We start from the raw sequence: 13,606 nt of genomic DNA, 5'->3' as shown, positions 1-13,606 counted from the left end.
TCATTGTCAATTCTCTCATGTTGTTTGGAAACTGGATCTTTCTATTTTTCTAACTGTGGATTTGTTTTTTCAAATTGGGTTTTTATTTATTTTATTATTATTATTATTATTTTTGCAAGTTGTCTCATTTTGAAGTTCAGCTTGATTGCTTGGTTTTTAACACAAGTCACTCCATTCTTACTCATCTGTTCTGAGAGGACACAGGAGGTAACTCCAGAGCAAAGGCTTGCTGTAATCATCAACACTATTAAATTCCACACATAACAGCAAAGTAATGTTTTCAGAGAATTATATCTAACCATATAATGAGAGGAGATGATATATAAGCCTGGCTGAAGAGAGGTGTGGATGTGGTTGCTAATTGGAACTGTTGTTAATAATCAGCAAAGTAATAGTTGTGAAAAGAAGGCTTTAGTTATGATACCCAAAAGTGATTTTTACAGCCATGAGTGGCATATATATGTAAGTTAAACTTAGTCATGATCTACCTCATCATTCTTATTATTTGGTCCAAAAAGAGAAAATAAATTTTATGTAAATTATATACAGAATACTTCTCCCTAAATTCTTTTTTTAATTTCTATCATGTGAAAAATTAACCATGTTCAATATAGATAAACCCAAAAAAAGCATTTTACAAAACAGCAGGGTAGACAGAGGAAAGAAACTGTTATGAAATAATTCTCATCCTGAGGGTCACAGCTGACTTCAGCGTAATCAAATAAGGTGAAAAATATGAAATTAATTTTTCATAGTTGTACATGGTGCAGGTACCTTAAGGATGAAGATCTGATCCCACTATTCAAACTCCCACAAACAGACTAAGCTACACAACTGTCACACACATGCAGAGGACCTAGGCTGGTCTCATGTTGTTGCAGAGTCAGTGATCTTCCATGAGCTCAGATCAGCTCTCTCTGAGGTTTCCCTATCATGATATTGACCCTAATTGTTCCTACAATCTTTCCTCTCTCTCTTCAACAGCATGCCTGGACCTCTGTCCAGTGGTTGACTGTGGATCTTTGCATCTACTTCCATCAGTTACTGGATGAAGGCTCTCTGATGATGATTAGGATAGATACCAATCTGATTACAGAAAGTCAGTTCAAGTGCCCTTCCAATATTGCTAGGAGTCTTAGCTGGGGTCATCCTTATGGATTCCTGGGAGATTCCCTGGCACCAGGTTTCTCACCTAAACCAAAAATGCCACCTCTTTATCAAGATACCTCTTTTATTATTCTTCCTGTTGCCTGATCCCTTCTGTTCCCATACCTTCTTTCCCTCAGCCCCACTCCTATGCCCAGTGTACCCAGGATATCTCTTCTTTTCCCCTTCCCAGAGACATGCATGTGTCTCTCTTTGGGCCCTCCTTTTTACCTACCTTTTCTGAGGCTGTGGATTTTAGTATGGTTATCTTTTACTTTACAGCTAATATCTAATTATGAGTGATTACATACCATGTTTGTCTTTCTGGATCTGGGTCACCTGGCTCTTGAGTTAGCTTTTGAGATCCAAATCTCCAAGCTAGGTTGGCTTGCTCAACTTGAGGAGGGTGGATCTTGGTCCTTCCTCTAAAGAATGTGCCATCTGTGCTGACTCCCTTGGAAGCCTTGCTCCTTTCTGAATGGAGACTGAGGAGGAATAGATGGTGGAAGATATTAGAAGGGAGGTAGAGGGAGGGAAAGAAAGGAAAGGAGGGGGGAAACTGTGGTAGGTATGTAAAGTAAATTTAAAAAATTACAAAAGAAAAATTATTCACAAGTATACCCATGCACACTCATGTGTGAGTGCACACACACACACACACACACACACACACACACTCATACACACACCTAAGAATAAAGATGTATGTATCCCAGGAAACTTTCTATCTCCATGTTTGGACTGCATGCAAAGGAAATTGCCCAAAAGCACTATGGCAAAGGAAAAGAGGGTTGTCTTAGTTGTCTTGTCACATAGAGAAAATAAAGGATGTCAAGACTCCTCTTAGCTTCGGTTTTGTGCCATTTATTCTTCCCAAAGTTGTATGGGAGATCTTGAAACGTGAAGGGAAATGAGTCACACTAAGGATGTCAGGAAAAGGTAGTTGCATATTTATTAAGAGAGAGAGAGAAGTAATTTACATGAAAAGCTGATAATTGGGTCTGCGCTCTGAACCTCGGGCCAGGATCCAAGAGACAGCTTTCCCTTTCTTTTTCCCCTTTTATCCCTCGCTTATCCCACTTCCCTCTGTCCATGCCCCAAATGGGCATGGTCAGTACCTCAGGTATGTCATATCTCCCCTACAAAAAAGTCCACTCATGGAAAGCCTAAACCACATAGATTCTTTGTGCCCATCCCAGGGTCACAAAGGTAAACGTTATTTAGAGTAATATTTCAATTTTAATGGCTGGTTCTAAGGAAAGTGGGTTCTAGCTTATATGACCTGCCTTGGGCAAAGTGAAATCTGATATAATATATGTACATCATAATTTTCAGGATTCTTAATGGTAGACAAGTATCTGCAGATTTTGTTTTTGCTAAATATTTTATTTCTGATATCTTTCCTTTTGTTCATTAGTTTTTTATGTAGCATATTTTGATAGTTTTTCCCTCTCTGAACTCCTCCCCCACTCACCCAACTTCATATTTTCATATTCTTTCTTTCTTAAATAAACAACAGCATTCTGTTGTGTTTGGATGATGTTGTGTCTTTGGAGTCATCTACAACTTCTGGCTCTTACGCTCTTGGTTGATGGCTTTTTGGAGTCATCATCTATCAGTTTTGGCTTTTACAATCTTTTTTATTCCTTTCCTACACAGATATGGAGCCTTTAGAGAATGGGATAAACATCAGATTCCAGATCTAATGCCTGGAAGTCTCTTTCTCTGCATATTGGGAGGTCATTTTTTATTTAACCCCATTGATGCTTCTCTAAAATTTCAAAATCAAACTAAATTTCTCAGGCAAAAAGTATGTTAAAAACCAATAAGACAATTCAATAATTATAACATAAAATTTATATTTATTTTTTTATCATTTATTTTACATACAGACCACATTTCCCCTCCTTCCTCTTCACCTTTTTCCTCTCCCAAGAATAATATTTTTAAAGAAAATGTCTTATTACAAATTATTGAACACAGTTCATATTCTTGATTTAATTCAAAATTATTTGCTAGTGTGAAGCATCATGGTTTATAGGTCAACGGAATTTAGCAACTTTGTTAGGTGCCAGAAGAATGTGATTTTATCTGGACCTTTAAAAATTAACTCGAGGTGAGTTAAATAAAGGATAGAGGCTTATTTTTCCCCTTAGATTTAGTCCGAGCAAGATAAGTTAAATAAATTAAAACTATTAGGCAGTGGTGACACAGGCATTTAATCCCAGCACTTTGGAAGCAGAGGCAGGCAGATCTCTTTGAGTTCAAGGCCAGCCTGGTCTGCAGAGTGAGTTCCAGGACAGCCAGAGCTGTAGGGCAGAGAAACCCCGTTTTGAAAAAGAAAAACAAAAAAAAATAAGAAAGAAGTAATTTATTTAGAAAATAAATATAAATATCAGTAAAGAATCATAACATAGCTAGGCTTTGGATCATTCTTGGGGATCGAGAATATTATTTGAAACTCTATGTTTTCTTTTTCATACCAGTGCCTCCAGTGTTATCTTAGGTGGACACATTCTTCTAACTATAGAAACTTATTCAGTCTGATCAATTACTGAAAAGTTATTTAATCATGAAAATATTATGTAAATAATACCACTCTTAAAATTGAAAAAACATTTCAGGGTTGTATCCTAAACCGTTCTAGAAAGAAAAGTAGACACAATGGTCCACCTCCTTACATAATTACAAGAAGAAGGAGGTAAAAATGAGAGACATTTATTGTAAGAATAGAGAAAGGACAATGTAGCACCTTCTGTGAGCATCGGTTTCTTCTGAACACTAAGAGAGCTTTGTTCCCTACTTGGGCTCCACACAAGAACCTAAGGTCTGATAAGGACAAATTAGGAGTCATAGTTTCTGAAACTAGTTTTAACCGAATATATCTAAATTGCTGTGACATTTAATGCTTAATATTTTACAGCTTCAATCTATAGGTGAGGGGAAGAAAGTTTCTTAGAACAGAAAGGGAAAGCTGGGAGGTGGTGGCACTGAAGAGGCAGAGGCAGGCAGATCTCTGTGAGTTCGAGGCCAGCCTGGTATACAGAGCCAGTGCTAGGACAGGCTCCAAAACTACGTAGAGAAACCCTGTCTAAAAAAAAACAAACAAAAAAAAAAACAAAAAAAGAAAGGAAGGATGGAAAGAAGGAAGGAAGGAAAATAAAACAAAGAAACAAAGGGATTTGGAATCCCAAACTACTATCAACTGAGAGAACCTTAAGGATACTACCATCCTAAGTAACAGATAGAGCCTGTCTGATTAGCTTACATTCTTTATTGATTCAGGTGCACTAATATTTAGCTACAGGAGTATTTCAAACTACCATAGATTTGTAACAAATCTCTGTTGTGTACTCTTTCACATTATTTAAGTTTTATCTAAAGTCTGCCATGATATTACAGAGATGTGCCTTTTATATTAATGAATGATGAAATGGCAAAAGTTTAATTCTGTACTTAGTACTAGCTCCCTTTGCTATTATAAAAAGTGCAAGGCACTCTGTGGGTAAATTATCACATTATATAGTAGTAATTTAATAACTGGGAGATGAATTACTATCCTTAAGATAGCTAGAAGATCTCAAGATTCTACTAATTTTCCTGATAAAAATAAGTCCCAGATTGAAATATCACATGGTTTTGTTTGTAGTACCTTTCCTGTTACCTGGAATTCACAGCTCCTTCCCTGCCTTAACATAGGGTTTAGCTACATCACCATGATGCTGAATCCAACAATCTCAGAAATTGCCACATTTAGGAAATGATTATGTAAGCAATTAATATGTCTTTAACATGCAATTTTGCAATTTTCAGTTAGTTCCTGTTTTCATATTAAATTGACTAGCTAGAATCAGCTGACCCAAGCTAGTGAGAGATCACTGACTCAGGTCTGACAAATGGAAAACCTACATAAGACTGAACCAGACTCCATTAATATAGGTGACAATGGTGTGATTGGGACAATACATGAGGCCACTGGCAGTGGGTCTAAGATTTAACACTATGCACAAACTGACTCAGTGGAGTCCATTCTAAATGGAGAGATATCTTGCCCAGCCAGACACAAGGGTGTGTGGGAAGAGAGGTGCTTTGTTCCTGCATAAATGAATGATGGGACAGACTTAGTAGACTTCCTAGCTGAGGCCTTACCCTCTGTGTGGAGCAGATTGGAGGAGGGGGAAACAGAGAGAGCAGGAGGCAAGGAGGAAGGGGAAACTGGGTTTGGAATGTAAAAAATAAATTAATTTAAAAGAAGGAAAAATGCAGAAGTAGTTAACTTGCTGCATGGATTATCAAAGTAGACAAGTGTGGAAACACACTTGGTTTCTATTAGCACTGTACTTGATTATCACTCTGAGAAATTAATCTTTTAATCTCATCCATGTAATACATATGACCAGAAGTAGTAGCACAAGTATAAGAGGTATTTCATGAAAAGAATTACATATTCTACATAAAGTAAATGTTTCTAAATTTCAGAGGTAACTGTATTCAAATAAAAGACTATCTGTATCTCCAAATGTGTGCAAATATTTGATGTTAATTACACATTTTCCTGGTTGTAAAATGTCATCATGGACATGTAGAATATTGTTGTTCTCTGCTCTCCACTGAGTGATGTATTTTTCTCTATCTCGAAGATGCAGCCACCGGAATTTCAGTATTACACAGACTATTTACAAACTAGTTAAATGGCATCATAAAAACATTCACAAAATAGCATTAAAGGTCAGCAGTAAACTTGCTAAATCTTCCTGCCTCTTAAATATATGAGTGACCAACATATCCCCCAAGGATCAGGCTTTGAAAATTAGCTGCTGAGCAGGCACTGCAGTTAATCCTCATAACTGCTTACTGCTTAACCATGATGCATCAGCAATGTGATAAACCATACTCTTGCATAATAAACCCTTCTCTGGAGCAAATCAGTAGGTAATAATGCCATGTAAAAAAGCCCAAGACATAGGAACCATAAGACCTCTATAAATAGCCAGCATATAGCAGTGTCTTAGGGCAATTCATCATTTCCATGTGATTTCTGGAACAGATGCAGTGGCACTAAAATGATATAAAACAGACACCAGACAATCATGTAGGATGAATATTATTGGAGTCTGGCTCTTTCATATAGGTGTTTCCTAGGTAACCTGAAGAGTATAATGTGGGTAACTCAAAACAATCACAAATTCAAGTACCAAAACACTAAAAACTGCTTTGTTCCCTGTATCTTTACTGATCCACAAAAGCAGACTTCAATTTAAACAAAATCCAGGGAGGGCTTTGAAATAAGGGAACGCATCTATACCCATGCCATCACTTTATTGCTGTTGTTACAGGCCCTGTCTCTTCTCGTGCTTAGATAATCTGAAGAATTCTCCAGAAGAGGCATCCATGTTCTTGTTTAGAGGAATTTCAATAGAAATATAACATCATAAATGCAAAGGTGTTACTTAATCCTCATCTAAATTGCAGTAATGTTCAGTCCTCTGAAAAGAGTTAATATTTAGTAGAAATATCAATAGAATTCTTTACATGGCACATAGTTGGGCTTTTGATGTACAGATGTTCTTAATATATGTGAATGATTTTTTTTGCCAATTAGCATCTGAAAGTTAGGTGCATTTTAAGAAACTCTAATGATTTTTGGGGGGATGTAATAAAATATTACGAGGCATTTGATGATTAATCTTCGTTGAAAAGTTGACATTATTCCAAATCATCCTGCAAACACGTCTATGTGTCTGTAAGGGTGCTTCCTGGGTGATTTAATTGAGATGAGAAGACCTGACAAATGAGGCTCACAGTTCCATGGACAAGGACTCTGAACTGAATATAAAGGCATGTAGAGCACCAGGATCTGCCTCTTCTTCATGCCTGCAGCAACAGTGTGGCTGGCCGTATCATGGTACTGTGTCCATTGTTTCCTGCTGCCGTGATCAATTGAGGTGCTTTCAGATGATAAACCAACAAAAAACGTTTCTTCATTTTACTTACTAACTTCATTTTTTTCCTCTCCATCCTTCTCTTACTTCCTCCCATTGGTTTTGTCAGACATATTTTCATGCATCAGAAATATAACTAATTAAGAAATGAAAGCGAGGCATTGATGGTATACGTCTTTAATCCCAGCACTCAGGAGGCTGAGGCAGGTGGATCTCTGCGAGTTCAAGGCCAGCCTAGTCTACAGAGAGAGTTCTAGGACAGCCTCCAAAGCAATACATAGAAACCCTGTCCCGAAAAAGAAGTAACTTGATCCTGACAGGGAAGGAAGCACTGCTGTAGTTAAATCAGTCATGTTTCTTAGGCTGACGACACCAGTTTGAGAGAAACGTGTCTATCTGCAGGCTATAGAAGACATACAGTGTTGTAGGCAGAACTTAGGGGACCATTTTAGCAGAAGGGTGTATGTTCAGAATGCTGAAAAAAATGTGAACACTTGTCCTGGCTCATGATGTTTCATAGAAAGGTGAGACCTCTCTAGTGAATATGTTGTGCATTATGCAATTGATGTTTCAAACTGAAAATGAGTCTGATTATTTCTTGTAGGACCTGATAGCTTGAGTGTGTCTGGACTCAATAATTATAGGCTAATTTTCTTGGTGCAGGAGACATCAAGACGGTGACTCCTCACTGCATTTTTAAAGAGTTTATAGTGAGAACAAGCAGCAGGTGGGGCAGAAATATATGGTACATGTTAAATTCGGGGATCACAGGGAATGTGAGACATGGCTGACAAATAACATGCAGAGAAAATAGATACAGTTGTGAAAGAGGTTAACACACCTAAATAACAGCTTGTCTTTTTGCTCAGTTGCCTTGCAATCCTGAACACAACGGAGCTGATGCTACCAGCTCAAGCCCTGCACCAAGAACAACCAACAGCGAACAAGGAATCTTTATTTATCTAATAACTTACTTAAAGCACCTCTTGTACTTCCCATTTCTAAGCATGATTTCATTTGTTACTAGGAACAGAATGACCTGGAGAAATCATTGAAATAGTGGGTTGTTGCGTGTGACAACCTGACCACAAAAACTTAAACCTGTCAACTGTAATACATGCTTTTAAGACAATCTTCTGACTGCCATGGATGCTGCTTTAAAAATCTCATGTCCCTAGTTAGCACACTTTGTGGTTTTTGTAGTGTAAAATGAGATGCAGACCGCATCTGAGACCAAAGGCTTTTCAGGAGTTACTCTAGGTTCCCTCAAGAAAAGTAGAAGAGAAGTAGTTAGGAAGAAACTGAGGCTATTTTGAGTGAACAGTGACTAAGAGATGGTAAAGGAGAACTGATTATGATCCCAATACATACATGAACCTCCCAAAAACAAAAGGAGAAGAAAAAAGTCTTACAATAAAGAGTCACTAATTAAAACCTCCAGCTTGTAAAAATTCAAGCCAATTGGAAGAGAGAGACTCAGTTGAAAAGTACATAATTGCCATGTTGGAAAACAACTGCCTATGGAAGCTGTTCCTGGGCCCAGCCTTAATGATTTACAAAGGATGTTATGGTTGTAGTAGAAGTATCAAAATACATCTAAAACCAGTACAATAAAATGGACTCATCCATGTAAAGTTAGATACAAGAGTCTTCAGGTAATTCATGCTTGAATAAAGATTCTAAATGTGCACTAAAGAAAGACAATGTGTGGTAAGTTCAGATTCTCAATGCAAGGAAGCCACAAAATTCCTCTGGATGAAACTGTGAAGTTGATACCTGAATTGCAGGGGATATCTCAGGATGTTTGACACAGGAGAACCATGGAATATTTTCTAGGTGGTTCTACAGATAGAAAGTGAGAGGTCAATTTTGTTGGGTTTGATCTAATTAAAGTGAGCTACTGAAGGTTGTTCGATCCAACATGAGTTCAAGAGCCTCAGATGCAGGGCAAAGGACTGCAGAAATTGTTATCTATCCTGCTGGGTTTCAATCTTGCCGTGGTGTGTTCTTTCCTTGATATGTCTGAATTTCTCACTTTTAGAATGAGAATAGCAATTCATTTTATATATTTGAAGTACATAATTTGCACTATGTTATTTATTAATTTTTTATGGGGAGGTTTGTAGCTAAGAGATTGTTGGAAACTCATAAGAGACTTTCCAGTGACTTTTACAACAGGACTAGAGCTTTTAAACTTTGAGAACATTTAGAGACAGAGTAAATCTGTTTGTAGTGTTAGATGAACATGAGAATTTAATCACTAACATGTCTTATATCAGCCCAATGGAAACAAAGAAACAAACACCTCCATCTGTAAGTAGCTACTTTTTTTTTTTAAATCTAGCTTAACTTGGTTGATGTTTAGCTGACATCAAGCTGTGAATTCACCACTAATTTTCAGATTTCTTTCACATTTACCTTAGTAGTTGAAGACACTGACTTTGAAGTAACATCAAGTGATAGTCGCTACTGGCATTTTCACCGAGCTCTGCCTCCCTTTAGGAACAAAGAACAGTTTACACAAAACTGGTTAGTGACAGAGTTTATTGTTTTGACTTTTCTTTACAGATTAATTTTGTAAAGAAACCAAGATTTTGTTTCCCAGAAACACACAAAGAAAAATATTGTCAGATAGACAATTACAGGATCTTGCAAGCAACCACGTCTTGTGTGAGAAAAGTGTGATAGAACACAGAAAAACCTCAGCCACTTCCCCAGGACCTAGTAGCTGGAAGGCTTTTCTGAATCTTTCCTGTCTGGCAAACATTGGATTGTTGTTTACCCAAGGGTAGCTTATCTGAATGAAGCTGGTTTTTTGGTGAGAGGATGTCTATTTGTAGGACAATAGGTAAGTTCTTTCTGTTAGGAATAAATACTGTACAAATCACTGTCTTGTCCTCAAGGGCATCCACTGTCATAATAGCATCTATTCTTATTTTTCCAAAAGCAAATTTTAGGACAACATCAGTTCCATTGTTCATTCACTTGTTGATCACCTGTCTCATTGTTGTGCCCAAATACCTAGCAATAAGGACTTAGATGTAAGAAGAATTATGTTGTCTCAAATTTTGAAAATATTGTTCATTATGTTGTGAAGTGAATTAGATGATGATACCTTCTTATTGAGGCAATAGGGACTTTTGTGTATCTGGCCACCTAAAATCCAAGGACTACCCAACACTGATACACTGAACCCTACCTGGATATTACCTCTCAAATGATGAACAGTCTCCCTAAATAGCATTACCACTTAGAGAACAAATGTCTAAATATGTGAGTATTTGTAGTGCATTCTACCTCAAACCCCTAACAGTATCTATGAAAATGTCTAATTACAAAGATATAGCGGGTAACTGTTCAATTAAGCCCATTAAAATTATCCTATTTATTACATGTACCACTTTCCTTTTTAAATAATCTGGCTTTTGTGTGAAATAACATTAGCTGTCTATCCTAAACCTTCAAGTTTACAAGATTGTATTTTTTTGTTTGTTTGTTTTTTTGAGACAGGGTTTCTTTGTGGCTTTTGAGGCTGTCCTGGTACTAGCTCTTGTAGAACAGGCTGGTCTCGAACTCACAGAGATCCACTGCCTCTGCCTCCCAAGTGCTAGGATTAAAGGTGTGTGCCATTTTTTAACAGTTCCAAAGTTCACATTTAATCTGAATCTGTTAATTTTAAAATCAGAAATGAGAAAAATAGAATTTCTTTTTTCTTTCAGCTTAGATTAATCAAATACTTAAATTTTATGGGGGTTTGATTCATTTTGTATCAATAATGTGGTATGAGAAACATTTTTTTCCAGATGCTCATTGAAACCAGTTAGATATAGCTGAATACTTGATCATTTTTAAACAGATTACCAATAATAGGAGGGCAAACAAGAAAAGATATCTTTCCTAGCTTTGTTTTAGTTGCTGAAATAAAACTTTCAGACAAAAATCAAATTGTAAGAAGATGGTGTTTATTTGATTTATACTTACAAGCCACAATCCATCACAGACAGAAGTCACAGCAAGGTCTTAAGGCAGGGACCTGAAATCATGAACCATGAAACAATACTGTTTGGGGCTTGACATTAAGACTTTTCTCCAGTTAGCTTTATTATACAGCTCAGGCCCACAATGGGCTGTGCCTTACCACACCAATCATTACTGAAGATATTCTGACCTGAACATGGCCAAAAAAAAGCAACTCTGGGAAATATCACACCTCTCTCTCTCTCTCTCTCTCTCTCTCTCTCTCTCTCTCTCTCTCTCTCTCTCTCTCTCTCTCTCTTCTCTCTCTCTCTCTCTCTCTCTCTCTCTCTCTCTCTCTCTCTCTCTGATGACTCTAGGCTATGTCAAGTTCACAGCTGAAGCTACTTAGGACAATGTGTAACTCACATTCCAGTGTTTTCACATACTGCTATTAGTTTGCACTTCATGCTCTTAGGAAGCCATTTTTTTTCTCTAGGAAGTATATTTTGTAATGGAGATTGTTACAAACTAACCACTGAAATCATTATCTAAAGGGCAAGGCTTCGAGGGAAAAGGCAACCCATATCTAGGCAATACTTGCTTCACAATTCCAGCATGATTTAGGTTTATGGAAATGAACAGTTTTAATTTCTTAAGACCAGTGATGCTTTCTTAATTGTATACTCCCCTCTATGCAGTATCTGCCAGATTAAGTACCTTGTCAGAAACAAGACACAATGCACTATGTATGTGTGTCACAAACACACATACACATGTGTGTATGTCTAAATATGTGGGTGTCTCTGCAGGTGTAAGACAGGAAAATGAACTGGGATTGAAAGTGATGTTCAGGTGGATTTCATCAACCTGGATGAAGAAACCTAGACAGGCTTAATTCCAAGGGGTTGATTGTAGGCAAATTTAAATAAAATACAATTTGGAATAGATTACTATTCAACACTCATTGCAATCCCAGATGCACAATAAAGCCTAAGGCATGATTACTTATGAATTCTTGGACAAAGTACATGTGACCATGAGGGTGGTTTTTTTGCTAAGCTTGAGAGTTGGCTCTACAGCTTAAAAGCCTAAATTTTAAAATGAACTCTGGCTGAGATAACTTAGAGGTCTTGGTATGTGTGACATCATTCCTGAGGGTGACATCTATCAACTGGGAGCTAAAAATAACTGTTTGGGGAGGGAAGTGTTTGGGATAACTCATCTAGGTAACTAGGTGAGGTCTGTCTCTATAGATAGCAAAAAGTCATCAGCCATTAGCACCATCTACTCTGCTTTCTTTTTTTATTTTATTGTTTTAATTTTAAATAGCTTGCTTCACATGTCAATCCCAGTTCCCTCTCCCTCCCCTCCTCCCGCACCTCCCCACCATCCCCCCCAGCCTCCCACCCTATTGGCACTTCCTTCCACATAAGGGATATCGAGATCCTGTCTTTTTACTCAGGGCAGGGTCCAGACACTCCCATAAGAATCCAGGCTGAGAGAGCATCCCTCTTTGTGTTATGGACACACTAAGTCTGTTTGTATGCCAGGGATAAACACTGATCTACTGCCCAGGGCCTCATAGGTTGCCCAGGCCTCCTCAATGACTCTCACACTCAGCAGGTCTGAATCAGTCCCATGCTGGCCTCCCAGCTGTCAGTCTAGGGTCCAAGAGCTCTCTCTTGTTCATATCAGCTGTCTCTGCTGGTTTTTGCCAGCCCATTCTTTGCCACTTAGCTCATTGCTCCTCTCTGTCACTGGGTTCCACGGGTTCAGTTCAGTGTTTAACTATGGGTGTTTGCCTCTGCTTCCGTCAGCCACTGGATGAAGGATCTAGGATGGTTATAGACATCAAGTTCATTATCAGGAATGGGCATTTAAGGTGGTTTCTCCACTATTGCTTAGCCTGCCAGTTGGTGTCATCCCTTTAGATCACTAGAGGTCTCACTGTTGCCAGAACTGTCTTCTAACCTATGATTCCCTCTTCCCCATTTTCTACTCTCCACTCAACCTTCCTGTTTCCCCATGACCTACTCTCTCTTCCTCTTCTCCCCCTCTCTTCTTCACAGCTCTCACTTCCCCCACCCCTTGCCATGTTCCCAATCTGTTTAGAAGATCTTGCCTCATTCCTCTTCTCTGGGGTACCATACATATCTCTGTTAGGTCCTTTCCTGTTTCCCAGACTCTGTCCAGTGCAAGTGCAGATGGGCACTATCCTGATCCATGTCTAAAATCCATATATGAGTGAGTACATACCATGCTTCTTGAAGGGTTGCAGTTATTTCATTTCCTCCATTGTATCCAGGAGCCTGTGTGTTTAGCATTCCTGATTTCACTCATGCTATCTGTGGGCTTAAGGACCTATGTGACCCCTCAAAAAGTGTACTGTTGTGTAAATAGATAAATATATGCAGATATAGTACACATATATGCATATATACATACATAAGAGAGATCAACAATGATAGATGTCATGAGTTTTTAGAGTTGCATATGTGTGACAAAATTAAAAGATGTTCTAATTTTCTCTTGCCTTTGATCCAGCATGCAGTCTATTGTAG

The 13,606-nt window shown here is 38.0% G+C and overlaps 1 pseudogene; it reads left to right on the top strand.

The window, feature by feature from the left end:
• The window catches only part of LOC101825389, a 49,066-nt pseudogene extending 41,012 nt beyond the window's left edge, over positions 1 to 8,054 (top strand).
• The last annotated feature ends 5,552 nt before the right edge of the window (positions 8,055 to 13,606 follow it).

This window comes from Mesocricetus auratus, unplaced genomic scaffold (genome assembly GCF_017639785.1).
Source record: "Mesocricetus auratus isolate SY011 unplaced genomic scaffold, BCM_Maur_2.0 Super-Scaffold_100006, whole genome shotgun sequence".
NCBI classification, from domain to species: Eukaryota; Metazoa; Chordata; class Mammalia; order Rodentia; family Cricetidae; genus Mesocricetus; species Mesocricetus auratus.
Note: the sequence above shows the minus strand (reverse complement) of the source record. Positions and strands in the feature narration are given on the sequence as shown.